Below are 16573 nucleotides of genomic sequence, written 5' to 3'. Positions count from 1 at the left end.
CGTGGTCAAATGGCTGTAACACGTTTAGTGGGGATAATGGCGGATTTATAGGACTTCTTGTTGTGTCACAAATAACTGAGTACTGAGGATATGTTATTCTTGAAGACGTGGTTGGATCCATTATCCTTCTGAAGAGTTCCGGAGCTATGTCAGGATCATGGATCCACCGTATTTGGTGCTATTAACGGTTATTTCTTATATGAAGGCTGATATTTATCAAGTGTAACGGCTCCAAGACCTGGTCCTCCCCCTATTTCGCAGCCTGAGTGATGGAGCACGTGGTCAAAGAGGCAGTTACGATTATATTCAAGATAAGGCGGATTTTTAGGGATTATTAGTTATTATCCTTTATTATTTATAACTCCTTAGAGTTATTATCTTTTATGTATAAATAGAGGTTATGATCAGCTAGGAAACACACAACAACACACAATACACTCTGCTCACTACGAATTCAGTAGCAGCACACACACACACACACACACATAGCTTTCATTGTATCACTGATCATAATCTCCACCATTGTAACCCGATTTTCGATTAATAAACTTGACGGTGATAGTTTTCACCATCCGGGGGTTTTTTGTGCCGGAGATCACGATAATCATATACTCCTCGACCAAAGGTTACCTTGTTGATCATTGACTAAAGTAATCCAACCAAAGATTATCTTATTAATCCTTGACCGGAGTTATTTTACCAAAGATCACCTTGATAAGTTTTGACCGAAGTAAGACTATCTTGGTTAAGGGTTTTTTCCCTCGTGATCAAACCTTTGTGTTCACTAATATTCTGATTACACACTTGTCATTATCAAGTTAGCACCTTACCTCACTTAACAGATTTGGATACTTGATCCTTAACAGATTTTTATCCAAAACAATTTGGCGCCCACCGTGGGGCAATTGGTGCTATAATCCATATTATCCTTATCATTCTCAACTTTTTCATACCCATATCACTTTCAACGGCCTCTCAATCAACCTCTGCTTCATCAACCATGCCGTCTTCGGTTTCTCTCTCATCAAGGACTTTGCCACCGATGCCTCCGCCAATCACGGGAGCACCAAGGGCTGCTGCTGCTGGGGGCAAGACGCAACAACCAGTCTTCCAGAGCTCTAAAACCGCTGCTGCTGTGCCGGTGGTTAATACTAACAATGATGTTTCATCTATGTTTTCGCAGGTTAAAGCATATATGGAGCAGCAGAACAAGATCAACCAGAGGATCCTTCGTGAGATAGAAGATCTTAAGAAGACCAAGAGGCCAACAGAGGATCTCACCCCCTTGATGCCAAGGATGTTGGATTTCACCAGTCCAGAATCCATGGCTCAGTTCTCTCAAGGATCATCTATCCTTCAACAGGGGTCAATGGGTCAACAGACTCAAGGATCCTCGCCATTTCAGCCAGGATCATCTATCCTTCAACAGGGATCCATGGGTCAGCAGAATCAAGGATCCTCATATTATCGGCAAGGATCGGTCATCCTTCCACAAGGATCCTATAGTACCCAACCTCAAGGATCCTTCACCCCGAATCAAGGATCCTTCTTTCCGAATCAAGGATCCTCATGCGTCCAACATCAACGATCCTCTGAAGTCCATGAAGGAGATATAATCCCCATGCAGACCATAGCTTCTGGACGACCTACTCCGATTCCTGACTCCTCTTATCCCAGATACTCGTCTGGAATACCAAACTCCACCCAGCAGAGAGGTAACTGGTACGATCCTATATCTGTAGATACTAACCATGTTCCCATGCAGGATTCAGGTATCAACCAGGCCATGGCCAGAGAATTACAGAAGCTAAAGGATATGATATCCAACGTCTCGGGAGTGATGCGTCCAATCCCTGAAATACCAGAGGGAAGTCACAAATTATCCAGATTCGCTCCGCCTATATGTGATGCTGAAATCCCGAAACGGTTTCAAACTCCCAACATGAAGACGTATGATGGGAGCACCGATCCTGAGGAACATGTAGCCCAATATCGGGAGAGAATGGAAATTAATCCTGTTCCTGAGAGACTCAAAGAGGCTTGCCTTTGTAAAGGATTTGGAGCCACACTAATGGGAGCTGCACTAAAATGGCTGCTAAGTCTCCCCCGTTTCTCGGTTACATCTTTCTCTCATTTAGTTAATTTGTTTAACACTCAATTTTCCTGTAGTCGGAAATTTGAGAGGTTAACCGGTGATTTATATCGTGTTATCCAGCCTAGTGATGAATCCCTTAGGGATTTCGTTACAAGGTTCGGAAAGGAAACTCTAGAGATACCAAACCTTGATATGACTACTGCTGTTGAAGCATTCAAGATGAGAATTCAAAAGAGCTCCCATTTTTATGATGATTTAGTGATGACTCCATGCAGGACATTAGATGAAGTCAGAAGCAGGGCATTAAGATACATCCGCTTAGAAGAAGATAAAAAGATCCAGGATCGTCTCGGGGGACAAACGAAGCAAGAAACTCCTGAAAAGAATAAAGGATCCTGGAATAGGAACAACAATTCAAAACCGTACGCCAAACCCAATAATCACAACGTACGGGCAGTTGATGAAGGAGATGACAATGAAGACTATCCTTGCATCTCCGATTATTGTTTCTCTGTGAACACTCATGGCTTGATCTGTGCCATGAAGGACTTGGGAGAAAAAGCGAGGTGGCCACGAAAGAATGAAAAGGTTGTCCGTTTCAAAGACAAGTCTAAATGGTGCGCTTTTCACGAAGATTTTGGCCATGCTACAGACGAGTGCATCGCCTTAAGGAAAGAAATTGGATACCTCCTGAGCAAGGGTCACTTTAAAGAACTCTTGGGAAGGAAGAAATCCAAGATCCAGAATCCTGAAGATCCTCCACAGAAGGCAACACCGCCACCGCCGGATGCTCATGAGATCAACTTTGTCTCCAGAGACTACGAATTGTTTAGAGATTCTTGTGCCATAGCAGAAAGTCCCGCAGAAGAATTCGAGTTGGATAATGAGAGAAGACCACTCATCCCCATTACTCGAGTGACTGATCAGAGAATCTTTTTTAATTCAAGGATCCAGGATCCTCGACAAGACAAGCCAGATGTGCGAGCAGTTAACTTCATCTCGGGAGGTTCAGACATATGTGGAACTTCCTTCTCTGCTGCAAAAAGATTTGCCAAGGAGATCAAGATGGATAACGGAGATCGTCCAATAGTGTCAACCACATTAACAACAGACAAGAGAATCTTATTCGATGAAGAAGACAGGCTGAACATTCAGGATCCTCATCATGACGGTTTGATTATTACTTTATTTATCTCTAACCATTATGTACGCAGGATCCTAGTAGACGGTGGCAGCTCGGTCAACGTTATCCAACATGATGTCCTTAAGAAAATGAATATCCCGGATTCAGAAATCATCCCCATAACATCGGTGCTAGTTGGCTTCAGTGGCGAAACCAAAAAGACACTGGTGGACATCAACCTCCCAATTTATATCGAAGGGTTAAATTCATACCAAAAATTTTGTGTTATAGATAACCTTTCCTGTTGCAATGTTATTTTAGGTAGGCCGTGGCTCCATGGAATGAAGGCTGTAGCCTCAACTTATCACCAGTGCATCAAGCTACCTACTCTTTGGGGAGTTGTAAAGATAGTAGGTGACCAAGCGGAGGCCAAGAACTATTATTCATCATCGATGAAGCCAACAACCAAGCCAACCATAGCATAGCAACTACAGCAACATCCTAGGGACGTGATGCAAGCTAGGGAGAAAGATCTTAAAGAAGTATCATTGGACCCCGAGGATCCTGAAATAAAAGTGTTCCTAGGATCCAGTATCCCAAGTAAGATTGAGGAGGATATAATATCCTTCTTGGAGCGAAGAAGATCTACCTTTGCCTTCAAGCACTCGGACATGACAGGTATTTCAAAAGAGGTAATCACTCATAAACTCGGCCTTGATTTATCTGTTAAACCCGTCCATCAGAAGCGAAGGAAATTCTCTCCTGAGAGGAACAAGATCATACAAGAAGAAGTTGAAAAAATTCTTAAGGCCGGTATGATCAGAGAGGTTCAATATCCTCGATGGCTAGCTAATGTGGTCGTTGTTTCAAAAAAGAATGAAAAGTGGAGGGTGTGTGTCGATTTTACTGATTTAAAAAAGGCATGCCCCAAGGATCCTTTCCCATTACCACATATAGATTCCATGGTGGATGCAACGGCAGGACATGAAATGCTTACCTTTATGGATGCTTCCTCTGGATTTCAACAAATTCAGATGGAACCATTTGATCAAGAGGATATAGCATTCATGACTCCTACCGACATATATTGTTATACTGCTATGCCGTTTGGACTAAGAAATGCAGGGGCAACATACCAAAGATTAGTCAACATGATGTTTAAGGATCAGTTGGGTAAGAAAATGGAGGTCTACATAGACGATATGGTGGTAAATTCAAAGAAATCCAAGGATCACCTTAGAGACCTCGAGGAAGCATTCAATATCCTCGACCAATATAACATGAAATTGAATCCATCAAAATGCCACTTTGGTGTTAAGGCTGGAAAATTTCTGGGATATATGGTGACTAAGAGAGGAATTGAAGCAAGCCCCGAACAAATTGAGGCCATCCTCAATTTGAAATCTCTTGCAAACACAAAGGATGTCCAAAGGCTTACAGGAAGAATAGCTGCTCTCAACCGATTCATCTCAAGATCCTCCGAGAAATGCAAAGACTTCTACGACATTCTCAGAAAGAATAAGAAGTTTGAATGGACAGAAAAGCATGAGGCAACACTCAAGTCGTTGAAGGATTACTTATCCTCAGCACCATCCTTAATGAAGCCTGTAGATGGAGAATCCTTATATTTATACCTAGCAGTTTCAGGTAATGCAGTAAGTGCTGTTCTTGTTAAAGATCATGAAGGTGAACAACACCCCGTATATTATGTAAGTAAGAGTATGTTAGATGCAGAAGCCAGGTACTCTCATCTTGAAAAATTAATTCTTGCTTTAATTATGGCTTCTACTAAACTGAGACATTATTTTGAAACTCACCCTATTATTCTGAGAACTAATTATCCTGTGAAGAATGTTCTTAGGAAACCATAATTATCAGGTAGAATGGCCAAGTGGGCTGTGAAATTAAGTGCATTTGATATCCAATATGAGCCAAGAACAGCAATCAAATCTCAAGCATTAGCAGACTTTGTGGCTGATTTCACTAGTGATCTACAAAAAGAAGCTGACTTGGAGGTCCAACAACTGGAAAAGACCAAGGATCCTTAGATATTCTTCACAGATGGAGCATCCAATGTAAGAGGAACATGATTAGGGATCCTACTGAAATCGCCACAGGGGGACATAATACCCCAATCCATATCTTGTGAGTTCCAGGAAACAAACAATGAAGCAGAGTATGAGGCTCTAATCGCAGGTTTGCAATTAGCCAAAAGCATGGAGATCAGGTATCTTCAAGTTTATGTAGATTCTTTATTGATAACTAATCACTTTAATGGCTCGTATGTTGTTAAAGATGAGAAACTAATGAAATATTTAGATGTTGTGAGGGAGTTATTGAAATCCTTCGAAATATTTAGTATTACACAGGTACCGAGGGAAGAAAACGCTGGGGCAGACGCCTTGGCAAACTTAGCCTCATCTCTGAAGATTCCTGAGGATTTGAAAATCCCGATAATCCACATACTCTCGCCAGCAATAGGAGATCAAGAAGTTGGGGAAATAACAAATGATAAGCAGATTGTGCTTTGGGATCCATTATCCTCGGACAATCAAGGATCCTGGATCCTCCCGATCAAAAAGTACATACAAACAGGAGAAATTCCAACAACAGAGAATCCCAGATCCTTCAAACTCAAGGTATCACAGTACATTTTATTAAATGATATACTATATAGAAAATCTCTTGCAGGTCCATATTTGAGATGCATTGAGGATCCTTAGATCAAAGAAGTACTCAAGGATTTTCATGAAGGAGATTGCGGCAATCACACAGGTGGAAGAGCATTATTTTCTAGAATACTTAGAACTGGATACTTCTGGCCAACAATGAAGAAGGATGCAGTGGAGTATTCAAGGAAATGTGATGCTTGTCAAAGACATGCAAACATCCTTCATCAGCCAGCGGAGCCTTTATATCCAATATCCTCCTCATGGCCTTTCATGAAATGGGGGATGGATATTGTAGGCTAGTTACCAAAAGCACCCGGTGGAAAAGTCTTTATGCTTGCCATGACTGACTACTTCTCCAAATGGATTGAGGCAGAAGCATTTGTACAAGTCCGAGAAAGGGAAGTAATATATTTTATTAAACGAAATATAATAACTAGATTTGGTATTCTTGCTGAAATTATTTGTGATAATGGTTCCCAGTTTATCGGGAACAGAACCACTAACTTTTGTGACAGTTGGGGCATCAAAATGATTACTTCCACTCTGGTTCATCCTCAAGCCAATGATCAAGCATAGTCTAGCAACAAGATCATCATCAACAATCTATAGAAGAAGCTAGGATCCAAGAAGGGAAAATGGGCTGAAGAACTTCCTTACATTCTTTGGGCAGACAGGACAACTCCAAATAATGCAACAGGTCAAACACCCTTTTCACTGGTGTTTGGATCCGAAGCAGTAATTCCCACAGAAATGGTGGTTCCTACTATGAGAACGAGCATCTGTGATCCTCAAGCCAATGAGGGTATCATTCTTGAAGACTTGGATACTATAGAAGAACTAAGAGACCTAGCAAATATCAAAATGGCAGCTTATCAACAAAGAGTAGCTAGGGCATACAACAAAAATATCAGAATCAGAAGATTTCAAGAAGGAGATTTGGTGTTAAGGAAAGCCTTCCAAAACACAACAAATCCGGCTGATGGGAAGCTAGCTCCCAAATGGGAAGGACCTTATCAGATTGAGTCGGAAGCAGGAAAGGGGGCATATCATTTGCTTACAACGGAAGGCAACAGACTACCAAGAGCATGGAATGCTATCCACCTAAAGAAATATTTTTTCTAATTAGGATCCAATATCCTGAAAGAATATATTATTCTTAAAGGATCAAGGATCCTAAAATCGGTAATATCTATCTGATTACTTATTCATTTTGTATTCTGGTTATTTGAAGGATAATATATTTTTAACATTGATCTCTTCCAAGTTTTTAAGTAACCATGCAGATTCTAGTGAGAAGTTCAATGTCTAGGAGTTTGGCCACCTCTCCTTTACATATAAGGTGCCTTAAGTGTTTTATATTGTGTGTTTTACTTGTTTATATGTATCGAACACAAACACTTTGATTGGTTTTATGTTTACAGGTGTGCGGAGCTTAACGGAGCTTCTTGGAGCTTAAAGAAGCTAATTTGGAGCATTCATGATGGAGTGTAAATGTGATGATCTATGAGATGATAGAGAATTGAAATACGAAGACGTGGCCGCAAACGGGGAGGAAAACGGAGTTGAAACGAAGATTTTATGAAGAAAACAGTTTTGGCCCAGCAGGACCGTAAGACAGAGTGGTCTGACCGTAAGCTACGGTGGCCAGACCGTAGCTTACGGTCTGGTCTGACGGAAAATGGGTATTTGGTGATTTTTCTTCCATATTTAAGGCCCAAAAACCCTAATGTCGATCTCATTCAATAATTATCAGTTGAGGGACTTTGAGGAGGCGATATTCCACCATCATATCCCATCCTAATCCCAAAATTGATCCATGAAATCATTCCTCAACACAACCATCAAGAGCATGAAGATCAAGATGCAAGGCTAAAGGCTCCATAACCATCTCCGGGTGTAGGGTTGAGTTGCATGATTAGGTTTTGATATTCTTAACTTTAACTTTGGATTTAGATTTGGTTAATCATTTGGTTGATCAATTCTTTGTGTTTGCTTTTGTGCTTAAACGCTTTTTATATATTGATTGCTTAATCTTTTGTCAGTTACTGATTTGTGGTCATCAACAATTATGATTAAGTTCTTTCGTTATTGACCCGTTTATCATTAACCATATTATTGATTTTGTGTTCTAATAAGTAAAATCGATTATCAATAAGATTTTCATTAAGCCGTGTCAATTGTTCGGATTCAGTTCTGACGATCAACATAGCCAATAGTTAAGTCTTTTGATTTACATATTTTTAACAAGAAACCGTCCAAAGAAGTTTATCAATTCCTTAACTTGTTGAAAAACCCGAACCCTAGAGTTTGGTTATTTTCTCATTATTGTTTACAAACTTTTCCAAGTAACCGTGATCTTTTATAAATCGCTTGACATCGTCTGTCCACCTTAGTTAATTAATTAATAATTATGAACTTTGCTTGCACTTTCCACTAATTCCCTGTGGAGACGACCTTACTTACCCATACTAGTTATAGGTATTTAAGCATCATAAATACTTGTTTTTGATTAGAGCATGAAATCTACATCATGAACGTTGTTTAACAATCAAAAGAGTGTTAAAAGAATTAAAAGAAAAATTCACTATATAAAAACCAACAAAACTTTTAAATACTTTCAGGAGAGAATTCCATGAATGGTCCCTGTGGTTTGAGTCAAATTTTACGCATGATCCCTAATATTTAAAACTTGCATGCAACGTCTCTAACCATCAACTTTGGTTTCATTATTGGTCCAAAAAGATAACCAAGTTAACTTTTGGAATTAAATGTACGTTGCACGTGATGGGGTAGTTTGGCCCAAACATGGGCGGATTTACATATATCGTTGCGGGTTCACGGGAACTCATTGAGTTTCGAATTTTTAGTAGAATTCTAATATAAATTATGAGAGTGAACCCATATGTAAATTGATTAGTGAACCCATACATATATTGAAATATGGTGAAGTCATAAAGATAAAGCCTTGCAACTGATAGAACCTGAGTTCGATTATCTCTACCAGCACGTTTTTTTATTTTTTGAATAATGTTTAGGCTTTAAATCATTTACCCCCAGCCACTTTCTATAATAATTTACAATTTGTCTTTGCCTATTGCATCCCACACTCTCCTACTGTTATGGTACTTGTTTCCTTATTCATATTTTGTTATTCACCTTCGTAATGCTTTAACCTTGACTTCAATTATAGGAGCCTACCCATAACCTATATTTGAATTTGCAGTTTATGATCTTAACTCCCCATAACCACAATACTTTAAAGCAAGTATTTATAAAGAAAGAACCATGAGAACATATTGGTTTTGGTGTTGAGAACATACACATTTGACTGTGTAATTATTTAGCGGTTGTAACAACGAGAGTGTTGCAAGATGTTTTTCTTCAATGAAGCATGTGAGGACGGAATTGCGTAATAGGATGGGTGATGTATACTTAAACGATTCTTGCATTTGTTACATTGAAAAGAAGTTCTTTCAACAAGTTCCAGTCGAATATGTAATACAACCTTTTCAAAAGATGAAAACCCACAATTTGGTTTTATTGTATCGTATTTATTTTATGTGATGAACTTTACCCGACATGAACCATTGAACTAGCCCAAACCGAACTAGAAATTTTTAGGTTCAGTCGTACGGAAACAGTGAACCCACTGGAAAAAGTTCTTGAATCCACCATTGCCAAAGAGATAACCCGGTTATCTTTTTCATACATTTCGTATTCTACTCTACCATAACTTAATAATCTCTACAATATATATATATATATATATATATATATAATCTACTCAAATGAAGGATTCAATCACTTTGTTCCCACTCCACTCATTATTGTCACCTGACTCGTCTGATTCTACTATTGAATTTCTTGTGATGATGCCAAAGTGGCAGAAGATACTAGGGGATCAAAGAAAAAAAATGTGTGAGATGTGATCAAGAAGGGCTCATGAAGTTCTAATGAAAACTTTGTCGAAACCTAAAGGACAATGCTGAGACGTTTAAAGTGAGACTTCATTTACCGAAATAATTATTTTGTTTTGTTTTTTAAAGATGGCCATGGTTGTGATAATGCATTTATTTGAATTTGTATTTTAATGTATCTTTTTAATTAATGAAAATGCATTTTTACTTTATTTTATTTTATGAATTTAAAAAATATTGTTTTAATTTAATTAGATTTAAACATAAAAACTAAAGTGATAGAAATAGTTCTAGTAATGATGTTACAAGTGATTAGGCGCTGTTTGCTTTTTAAGAGGTAAACTGTCTGCAGTTTGTGGATCACATCTGCAGGCATCTGTAGCAGAAGAGGTGGACCAAACCTCTGTAGTTTGCAAGAAGAAGACTGTTTGTTTTTTAACATCTGCTGACTGCTAAAATTTAACAGAAATTTTTAAATAAGCTGCAATTCAAATAAAATAGTTATTCAACATAAAAATTTAAATAAAAGTCAAAAAACAATGACATAATATTCATAAAACTACAATAACATTTGTCACACCCTAGACCACGACCTAGACGTGTGACTCATATGTTGGTACCACCTTTGTAAATAAATCAGAGTTACGTATTAAAAGCGGAAGTCTTATATTTATGTGGATTTAAAGTGTAATATTTACGTTACAAAATACGGGATTATAAAATACCCGTTTAATGTATTACTGTTTATACAAACAATCAGTTTATATTAAACCACCATTTTATAATTTAAAGTTTAACAAAACAATCCGAGCCATCGGATAACTTATGCACTTCGAGCCTACAAGCTCCTATTCTTGAATACCTGCAAAATGTTTAGAAAATACGTCAGCAACACATGCTGGTGAATATGTGTAACATCCCAGATACCACCGCACCATAATATTGTCCGCTTTGGCCGGGACGTACCACCATCGCCTCACGGATTTGCTTTCGGTTGCCAAGTTGGTCACCCATCCTCATACTTCTCCCACCTGAGCACGCTTAACAGTGGAATTCTCCTCTCATCTACTACCATTAAGCGCCCAAAACGCGCTATGATGGGGAAGGTATCCACCTCCTTATAATGAAGGCTTAGTTCTCCTTCCCAACCGATGTGGGATGTCACAATATGCTGACGCTAAAATATTTTCTTTTACTTGATTACCCCTCGAGACATAACTTAGGTCCGGCCCATCATAACGTCAGCAACATATGCTGGTCCATATCGTGGTGGCGGATCGCGGTACCCCATCATAACTATGTCGTAGTGGTTCTTGGGGTATGGTGATGATGTCACGTCAGACGGATAATCGAAGAAAGCTTCAACCGCTTCATTTTGCTCACGGATCTCGTCTGCTTGTTCTTCAACTGACGGAATCTTGCCATGATACGGTGGGAAACTCGATGATGACTTGTTCTTGAGTTCTTGGAGATATTGCATGTATGGGTCCACGGAGCCATAACTTAAGTCTTTGTGGAAGAACGGTTGCACACATCCTTGTCCAGGTGGGCAGTCACAATCAAATGGTTCCTCCATTGGAGTCGTTTCCACATCAGGTTCTTCTTCAGGGTCTTCTTCCTCTTCAGGATCTTCCTCTTCCATCAACTGGGCAGTCTCTTTTACTATAGGGTGCATACGAAAACTTTCATACGACATCATAACCCTCATCTTTGGCTTTCGAGAAGGTCCATCATAGTTGTTGGGGTGAGAGTCAACGGAGTTGAGGTTCCAGTATGCCATCTTCTTTAGTCGGAATGGCATGCATCCAGTCGGACGAGTCGGAGTCAGGTTCTTCCTTGATTTGTTTGTTGGAGAGGAATGCATACGACAGATGAGGATTGGGTGGTTGATACGTCGGAACATCAGACAGATGATAAGTCGGGATCTCAGATGGATAATACGTCGGGATCTCGGACGGATGATACATCGGTATGCTTGATGGATGGTAACTTGAGTGTCTTGGGGGATCGTTTCTTTGCATTGGTGGACTATCAGGTAAGTTGATCGAACATTGCTCGGTTCCAGGAAGTATATTGGTTTGATTCGGTCAATCGGTTGATCTTGATTGAAGAAAGATTCGTAGTAGTCCTCGCTCATGTTATCCTTTGGTAGAGGTTCGGGAATTCCAGCTCTTTTTGTGTCTCTCATGAATCCATCCATCATCTTATTGAACGACATCTAAGGTTTGGGTGGTTTAGATTGAGGAGGGATAGAAAAGGTTTATCAGCCTATCTTATGACTATTTAAATTTAACAAGTAATAAAAATATAGTTTTCCTATTCACTTGGATAGAAGCTTAGGTATTATTAATTAATACCTAATTCGCTAAGATTGATGGCTCTGATACCAACATTTGTCACACCCCAGACCACGGCCTAGGCGTGTGACTCATATGTTGGTACCACATTTGTAAATAAATCAGAGTTACGTATTAAAAGTGGAAGTCTTATATTTATGTGGATTTAAAGTGTAATAATTACATTACAAAAGACGGGATTATAAAATACCCGTTTAATGTATTAGTTTTTTATACAAAAGATCAGTTTATATTAAACCACCATTTTATAATTTAAAGTTTAACAAAATAATCCGAGCCATCGGATATCTTATGAACTTCGAGCCTCCAAGCTCCTATTCTTGATTACCTGCAAAATGTTTAGAAAATACGTCAGCAACACATGCTGGTGAATATGCTGACGCTAAAATATTTTCTTTTACTTGATTACCTCTCGTGACATAACTTAGGTCCGGCCCATCGTGGCTTAGGAATAATCAAGCTTTTAAAACAAACACACAATTGTAAACTTAAGTCTCACACAAGACACCCCAGCAAACACCGCGGCGTTCGACATTACTTAGGTACCATACGTATGCACATTATCAGTCTCACTCGGACATAACTTAGGTCCGGCCCATCGTGGAGAAGGACATGACCAAGTGTGTTGCGGTGTGCCTCTCACACCCCAACCTACGGCGGAAATGTCGGGGCGCGAACTGATTGCTCACAACTTTTCAAAGGTTATCATGCAACATTATTTAAATGACAATATCTATTAATTATATTAAATTTTCAAATAAATCAAATACAAACAAATACAAAATCCATACACATACAACAATACAACTTATATCACAAATGATCTTGATTAATTATTTTTTAACTTAAATTTTTCACTAAGTCTTATCCAACCTGCATTAAATTTCTACGATAACCTGCATATGCGTAGAAAATAGAATTTTGTCAACAACACATGCTGAGTGAGCAACACACCAGTTTAAATGTACATATAGTATATATAAAAATAATTAATTTGCAACAAGTCATATGAGAATAACAAATTAACCAAATGAGTAAGTATAACGGAGATGTCGAGAAGCACAAAGGGTATAACGACTGGCGTATGATCATACTAGACTGAGATTATGTTGGACCTCTCCGAATGCGGAAGCATATAAAGCAAATAAATACATAAAAAGTAAGGTATAAGTTGTTAACACATAAGACAATAGTTGCAGTTTTGAGTATAAGTATGTATAAAAAATATAATTTACGCATATGTCCCCAAAACTTGGAAAACAAGTAAAAAGAGGGGAATGTGGTACTCACCTTAGCAATAAGCAAGAGATAAATGAATAGGTAAGTGATATACATCTATTTATACATCTCGAATCCCTTGTAAAGTTATGCTTATTTAATGTTTTGAGTTCGGTTTAGTTCGTGTTTCGTTTATCTTTTATTAATTAAGGTTTTGAGTCAAGTATTTCATATTTATCATGTTTTGATTCGTTTGGTGTCTTGCATGTTCAACTTAGTTCTTATATCTTTTCATGCGAAGTTTATGTTCGTTTTTGCTCATCAATGATTACATGATTAGTTCACTTAGAGTTTTGATTTGTTTTCATGTAGATGGTGGCTTTGGAGTCAAGGAAAAGAAGATCTAGAAGTTTCTAATCGTTACTTGGAGTTCAAGGAAAAGATTTTACAAGATTTAAGAATATAAAAAAAACCAAAAAACATTTCCACCTGAAGCAAGCCGCGCCGCGCGACCGGGGGAGGCAACGCCCGTCGCGCGGCGTCTAGGGGTTCTGATATGCGGATTTTGCTTGTTCAAGGCCCATCTCGTTTAATATATAAAGGTCTATAAACCTAAACGAAGACAGTAAATATTGCAGCCGATTTTCCAAGGTTTAGAGCTAATATTGAAGGTGTTTTGGAGCTAGGAATCAAGGAGGATTATCAAGCTTTCATACAAGTGTTCAAGGGTCGATTAAGACGGGTTCTCTCGTTCTTTATCTTTGTTCTTGTTCATTATCTTTCATGATGTTTCTCTTTGTTCTTTGGTTTAGTTATTTATCTTTGATTATGACTTTGCTAGGCTAGACTTCATGTCTACCTAGGTTTGATGAACATGTGTTGATTTGATTCTTGCTTTGGACAATTGTTTTGATTATGGATTTCGTTATTTAATAGTAAAAGACTTGATTTTGTTTTCATGATGCATATGAGTATTTGTTATCTTGATTGATTATTAACTATTGCTTCACATAGATCTTTTATCTCTTGATTGTGTTCTTTAGATTTAGGGTTTATGTCTAATCAATACTTGGTGTTTTGATTATTGTGATTGAATGAGCCCATTAGATCATAGAAGCTTGTTGATAGTTGGTTAGGGTTTTGAATGTTCAGCTAAATTCCAATAGCTGTAAGGTGAGGAGTTGATTATGTGTCTTGGTCAATCGCATGATAGGATAGATTAGTGACAATATTCTTGCTTATTGTGTTGATCCTTGTTCATGATGTCGTGTTTAGCTTATCAAGTTATCTAGGGTTAGTATTTCGTAAGATTGCTTGCTTTAGATACTATTAATTATTTATTTATTTATTTATTTTTTGTTAAATCTTATATTTTACAAAAAATTACTATAAAACGATTACAATAAAGTGGCAGACAAACGGGCAACAAGCTGCGCCGCAACCCCCTTTTGAATCAATATAACTGATTGCTTAATAATCTAATAATTATTCTTTAGGATTTTACTTGATGCGATCAAGGGTTCTTTAGGGTTTGTTAGATGAATATGTCACACCCCAACCAAAGGCGGCGGAACATGCCGGGGTGCAACCGATTGCCCAAATACACAAGACACTATTAAAGTGTCAATAATTAATTAACTCATTTATTTCATGAATCAATACACAATACATCTTGTTCGTACAAAACAATTTGAATACAAGTAAACAAATATATTGTTCATTTTGCTAATAACCTAACGGTCTCACGGTAATAACTCTTTACGTCTCCAAATCAACCAAGTAGTAAACCTGTAATATTGGATAAAATAAACTTTGTCAACACAAATGTTGGTGAGCAAATTCATAGATTAAACAATATGTAAGTAATATGAAATTTCCACAATCTTGTATACAAAACAATAAATAATAGTAACAATTTAGATATGCAAAAGATAAATAGTTCGGACCCTTTTTAAATGGTAACAACCAAGTATACTCGGATCATAGTGTCCATGAGGCTACCCGCCTCATGCTAAATAGTTATCGTTAATAAGAATACATTAATGACACCCTCCATAAGAGAATACCAAATGGATTCGGGATTTCGATTCGGATCGCGATACCGTCTATAAGGGGATACCAAATAGATCGGATTTTGTGAGGCCAACCTGCCTTAGCATTCAAAGTTTAGCATTCAAGTGTGGCTACCCGCCAAAGCAATAAACATTTAAGCATGTAAGCATATAACACCAAATCGAGCATTTATTTAAGTAATGTATACGTCCAAGTTTGTGGTTTAAAACTCAAGTATGAAACATTTAGTTTAAATAGATTTGCAATATCACCCCCAAAATGAAATATGGAAAACGGGGTATGAACGTACTCACCTTGAAATAATAAAGTTAACGAGAAATTTAAGGATGCGGTTAAGCGAGCTGATTGGTCAGAAAATAAATAAACCTGAAACTTTGAGGGAATAATATGCAATTAAAAAAGAGAACGTAGCCGCTGGAATAAGGTCTAACGGATGTCTAGAATTTGAGTTATGAAATAAACAATATTTAAGCGAGCTGGTACTGTTCAGAATCCGAACTGCGAGTCTGGGGTCGGGCTCTGACCACTACACTCAAATTATTATAATGAACAGAAAAGTCTTCTGGTCCGAAAGCTAGTTCTAACCAGAAGATAGAGTATTCGAATTATTCCAAAATTGACTAAAATGCCCCTTAACGGGCCGGGATCGATTTGACCACCAAAAGCTCCAAATTTACAGATTTTGATTTAAGGCTTACGTTTATCATGTGAAAATGTACATCTTTATGAAAACAACTTTACCCAAAAGATGGTGTCAGGTTTAAATAAGTTAGTGTTCGTTATTTATATATTTACAATATATACATACATGCATATATATATATATAGATATATATACATATATAAACATGAAAACCTTAAAACAAGATCGACATAAAAGTGTCGGTTTTTATAAGTTTATGAGAAACTATTTTTAATATTTATTATGATTTTTAGTTAATTAAAACGTATTTATTAAACATTGTATAAATATATATTTATACATATATATATATATAGATAAAATTAGTTTAACGAGTCGAGCCGAGAAAACAGGTTATAATGATGTTCGGTTTTAATACGAAAAAGTTTATTTATATTTAATATTATTTTTTATAAGTTTTATAACCTTTAAAATA

Source organism: Bidens hawaiensis, unplaced genomic scaffold (assembly GCF_021521415.1).
Source record: "Bidens hawaiensis isolate Kalapana, Puna unplaced genomic scaffold, B.hawaiensis_p1.1 tig00015993_1, whole genome shotgun sequence".
In the NCBI taxonomy this organism is placed as follows: Eukaryota; Viridiplantae; Streptophyta; class Magnoliopsida; order Asterales; family Asteraceae; genus Bidens; species Bidens hawaiensis.
Note: the sequence above shows the minus strand (reverse complement) of the source record.